At 35.6% G+C, this 5,810-nt stretch overlaps 1 pseudogene; it reads left to right on the top strand.

Moving 5' to 3' along the window:
* The first annotated feature begins 938 nt into the window (after positions 1–938).
* Positions 939–4,945, top strand: LOC100915854 (annotated as a pseudogene).
* Positions 4,946–5,810: the final 865 nt, after the last annotated feature.

Below are 5,810 nucleotides of genomic sequence, written 5' to 3'. Positions count from 1 at the left end.
TTGTTTTTTTTTCCAGTTTCAACTCAAAAATCTCATGATTCCAAAGCCTCTGAAGTGAGTCTAACTAAATAAAATCCCTCTCCAATTCAAGATAAATTGGAAAAAATTCAAGAAAGGTAATCTCTTTTCCTGAAATTGTAGTTCTAGAGTTTTACAACAACAATTTTTAGGGTTTTCCTTGCAGGATGTTTTTTTTTGGAAAGTGCTTGATAGATTCTTTTACTATTTCCCCCTCTTGTCCTTGAATATCAGGGCTGCTTTCCTTGATGAATTCTTGGAGAATCCTACTCAGATTCTTTTTCTGGTCATGGGCTTCATGTAGGCCAATAATTTTAAAATTTTCTCTTCCAAATCTATTTTCCATGTCAATTATTTTGCCAAAGAGGTATTTCACATTTCCTTCCACTTTTTCGTTATTTTTAGTTTGTTTGGTTGATACTTGATGTCTCATAGACTCATTTGCTTCCTTATCTTGGTTCTGGTTTTTAATGTGTGATTTTCTTCAGTTAGCTTTTGTATCTCTTTTTCCATTTGGTTAATTCTACTTGTTAAGGTGATGTTTTTTTCAGTAGATTTTTTTTTTGCATTTGCCCAATTGTATTTTTTTAAGGAATTACCTTCCTTTTCCAAGCTGTTGACACTTTCTTTTGCATACCTTTCCTTTCTTTCCTCATTTTTTCTTGTACTTCTCTTAGTTGCCTTTTATAATTTTAATAGAACTTCTAAGAAGCTTCTTTGGGCTTGAGACCAATTCACAGCACTTTTTGAGATTTCCTCTGAGAGTATTTTGTCCTTTTTTGAGTTGGTGTTTTGGTTTTTCCTGTCACCATAGTAGCTTTCTGTAGTCAAGATTCTTTTCTGTTTCTTGCTCATTTTTGTTTTGGTATTTCCTTTTTTTATCTTTTAATGTCACATTTTGCATTTGGCTAAAGCGGGCAATGTCCCAAGCTTGCTGTGTAGCTCTGAGCCTTGGCTTTGAACACATGGGCCCCTCATGTTTGCAGTAGGTAGTTGTAGCTGCTCTTTCCAGGAATCAGCTTTGTTTCCCAGAATTTCCCTTCTGATTTAGACAGAGTCTGGACTGGGGTGAGCACTCCTTTCATCTCAGTAATATTACCTTTCTTGAACTTTTTCCAATCTATCTTGAACTGGAGAGGGATTTTATTTATTCAGACTCAGTTCAGAGGCTTGGAATCATGTGGTTTTTGAGGTGAAACTGGGAGCTTGGGCAGCTTCCTGGCTTCATTCCAATACATATGTGCACATAATATATCTCAACACATAAACTTATGTATGTTTACACATATGTATAAATAATATCCACTTTTTCAGGTCCAGTTTAGAATCACCTAATACTTATTTTAAGTTATTAATATTTTATGGTAAACAATTTATTCTATCCTAATTAGAATATAATGTAAAAAAAAAGGGAGAGATATTTAGTCACCTCACAGGGGCAAATATAAATTTCAGGTGTTCAAATAGTCACATTTCTTTTAAAAAGGATTAAATATTAAGAATCTATACATTATACAATTTCAATTGATTATGAATTATAAAATAAGTTACTGTGTAGATGTTTGTATTGGATTCAAAGCAGTAAAAGAGGCCTTTCTCTTGGCACTTCCAATTTTGAAAGCTGGTCCTGTATCCCCCACATCTAATGAACATTTTTCCCTCTCCACTCCCCCCCCCCCCCCCCCCCATCCCCAGGAACCTTTGATGAATTAGCATTTGATACACAGAAGATGAATCTATGTTTGATCCTGATATCAAGCTTTACGCATAAGAGCAAGATTTAATACCCCTCTGAAAATATGAAACCTGTACTGTCTAATGTTTCTCATCATATGGATTTATCTTTTTAATTTCTTTGCATCAGTTCTCTTGGATCTTATTCACTTTTAATCAGCAGTCACTGTTCACTGCACTAAAGCTTTTCTTAGCACAATCATGAATGGCATAATTTAATAACAAGAAATGCAATTTGTTAAGTGCCTTTCATGATCTTTCACTAAGGAAAATGGGGGAAGGAAAGAAAAAAACATTTACAAATATAAACAGATGAATCTCATGTAATAAAGAGCTAAGCAAATTCAAAAGGCATGCTTATTTGCTGTCATTTGTCATTTTAGATACAAATTTGCAATTTCTTTATGCAATTTCATAGGAGCACATCAAAGGTGTTAAAAAGGGCAAGAGGATATAAGATGTTTATTTCTATTAATAATTTGAGTATTTAAGAATTTTCAAGAGGATTCATAAATTAGCAAGCTTAATTCTGGCTTATATAAATTCCACTGCTAATGTATTAAATGGCTTTAAGAATGGCATTCTATTTCTTGCTTAGGATTAGATAGTGGTTGCTTGAAAGCATTATATCAGAAAGCAAATCTGTATCAAAAGTCTTCCAGCACCATTTTTAGGAGGTGAGAAATACATTAGTTCACTCTTTGAGACCAGCTAGAGTCTATCACACAAATATAGCAGTGGCCTGAAAATAGAATCAAGTTGATCTAGGGCTAATTGTCATTAGACAATGTTCCCATCTGGACAACTAAATGTACATATTAATGATGATAATTTTATTCAGGATCAGATTGTCTTTTTAGTCCATTCTCCTTTGACATGAATGATACAAACCTGATTCACAGGGATAATTACCAAGATGGGTTTGGCAATTCAGTGATGTGTTGGAAAAGAAATTTGAACTACATATACCCCACTCCTGTTCCTCAGTTGTCCAAGAGAGGTTCAGTCTCATTGAGCTAAATAACTCTCTGAGTCTATCATATACTTTACCATTGGAAAAAAAACAATTCACATTTTTCCAAGGCTCATCTTTTCAGGTTTCTTCTCTATCCTACCTACTGAATTTTATTATTTTTTTAGTCTATGGCTGTGCTAGGCACTGAAATAAGCTCTTGAGATTTTTAAATTCCTCACTTTTAAGTTTCTCACAACAATGAAGTCACAGATCTTGATTAAAAAGCTGGATACAATTGAATTAAACTAATAGTTTTGCAGAATTTATTACTACAATTATCCCCAATCAGTACATATTTACAAATATACATCAGCTCAAGAAAATATATGCAGAATTGATCAAATACATATTTATAATTTATCAAAACAAATCTATTAAAAATATTGTTTATTCAGAAGTATACTAGTATATTTAGATATGTTATATATTTAAATATACTAAATTTGCATATATAAAAGCAGTATATAAATAGTTATTTGAATTGACCTTATTTCTATACAAATATTTTATGATTAATATATGACAATTAAATATTTACCTCTCTATATATTATTCTATTCTTTCTCTTTCTCTTTCTGGGTGTATTCATATCTATGCAGTTAATTCATTACTGTTATGATTAAAATATACCAATAAGTTAACTGTGGCAAAACTAGGGATACATATCTCCAGGTTATTCACTACCTCAAAATGTCAATAAAACATTCAGTTTTGAAAAAACCCTTTGTTATTCACTGAAACAATATCTCATCTGCATCCATATTTGCGTCTGTGAATTAAATTAAATCTAAAAACTGAGAAATGTCAAAGTGAAACAAAAGGATAAGTGGGAGTGGCAAGGGGTTCTGCATACCAGTGCAGCATCTATTTTATTAAGTTTAAAATTAATTTTGAGGAGGATCTGTTGAGAGCCAATTATTAAAACGTCATTAGAGCTGAAGTGCACCTTAGAATTTATATTTTGAAGTGCCTCTAGAGATTAGAAAATTAAAGCTCCAGTGAGCTGGGGTGACTGGACTTTCCTTCAAAGTCTTATAGTTAAGAAAGCTGCTGAGGCAGAAGTTCTGCTCCCGACTTTAAGTGGACTTATTTTTTTTAACTGACACAGGCAAGGAAAACTTGCCTTGCCAATACCCAGCATTGACACCAGAGCAAAAGAAAGAACTGTCTGATATAAGTCACCGAATTGTTGCTCTGGGCAAGGTATTCTTGGCAACAGATGAATCCACTGGTGCCTTTGCAAAGTGACTACTGTCCATTGGAACCGAGAACGCAGGAGAAAATTGGTGCATCTTTAGGCACTTCCTTCTGACAGCAGATGATTGAGTTAACTCCTGTGTGGGAGGGGTTGTCCTTTTCCACAAGTCATTTTACCTGATGGCTATCCCTTCCCCAAAGAGTGTCATTGTGGACATTTAGATGGACAAACATGCAGTGCCTCTGGCAGGACCAGTGGTGAGACTACCATTCAGTGTCTGGATGGGCTAAGTGAGTTCTGTGCCCAGTATAAGCAGGATGGGGCTGACTTTGCCAAGTGGCGTTGTATACTGAAGGTTAGGTATAAAACACCTTCCCCACTTGCCATCATGGAGAAAGCCAGTGTGCTGGCCTGTTATGCCAGAATTTGCCAGCAGAATGGTATTTTCTCCATTGTGGAGTCAGAGATCGTTCCTGATGGAGATCATGATCAGAAGCATTGTCAGTATGTCACCCAGAAGTTTTGGTTGCTGTCCACAAAGCTCCGAGTGACCAACATGTCTATCTGGAGGGAACTTACTGAAACCTTACATGGTCACTGCTGGCCATGCCTGAACCCATAAGTATCCACATGAGGAGATCTCAATCAATGGCAACAACAATTGTACATTATGGGACTGTGCCTCCTGAAGTCAAGGGTATCCCCTTCCTGTCTGGGGATCAGAGTGAGGAGGACTCCTCCATAAACCACAATGTCATCAGCACCTGCCCCAGACCCTGACCTTTTGTTATGGCTGAGCCCTGCAGGCACCTGCCCTCAAGCCCTGAGGTGGAAAGAAGGAAAATGTCCAGGCTGACCAAGAAGACTATATTAAGATGGTTATGGCTAACAGTGAAGCTGGTCAAGGCAAGTATCCTCCAAATGGAAAGTTAGGAGCTGCAGCCAGCAAATCGCTCTTTGTCTCTAACTATTCCTACTGAGTCAAGGCCTTCCACCTGAGTATACCCTAACTCTCTATACCCTAACTCTCCAGGGCATCCCTCACAGTCCACAAAGAAGCTGAGATCCCAGAGCTTTGTACTGCCTTTTCCTATCTCACCTAATTTGTGGGATATTGTTGCTCTCTGGTGAATCTAGTAACCCCTTCTCAGCCCACTTTTCCCAACAAACAATTATTTAACAAAAAATAATTTAAAAAGCAGCAGAACTAGGAGTCAAAAAGTCTTCTGTCTTCTTATTCCAAAGCCTTTCCACTTTGCCAAGATACCTCAAAGACTCTGATCTACAGTTTTGATTCATATAGATATTTCTAATCACTTGCCATGTAACCAAGAGATGTCTATTCTAACAATAGGTTATTGCAATATACTTGAGCAGTAAAAACCATACTGTAATAATGAGTTAACACTAGGTTTATCTGAATCATAAAAATATAATGATAATAACGTAATGGTAATAATGATAAAGTCACTTGTTCCCGATCAGTATAGTAAGTCAGAAATAGATGCAGTTAGAAAACTTAGGTGTTTCAGCTATCCACTAAATCATGCCTCCTTTCTGATTTTAAAGGTCCAATAATAATGCATATTCATTAAACATGTAACAGCTAAAAAATTAAAAAGCAATACATCCTGGCTGCTTAAGAGAGAACAAATGGTTCTCAGTTCTACTCATTTTCCTTTCTTCAACTATAGTATTTCCAAGGATATTAATCTCATATATTATTTCTGGAAATTGTTAGTTTTAAGTAGCTGTGACTTGTCAGAGAACTCTTCCTTGGTCTATAGTAACAAAAGATCTTTGTTTAAAGCATGCCTATTATTTTATTGGTGGAGGGAACATCCA

Source organism: Sarcophilus harrisii, chromosome 3 (assembly GCF_902635505.1).
Source record: "Sarcophilus harrisii chromosome 3, mSarHar1.11, whole genome shotgun sequence".
Classification (NCBI taxonomy): domain Eukaryota; kingdom Metazoa; phylum Chordata; class Mammalia; order Dasyuromorphia; family Dasyuridae; genus Sarcophilus; species Sarcophilus harrisii.
Note: the sequence above shows the minus strand (reverse complement) of the source record. Positions and strands in the feature narration are given on the sequence as shown.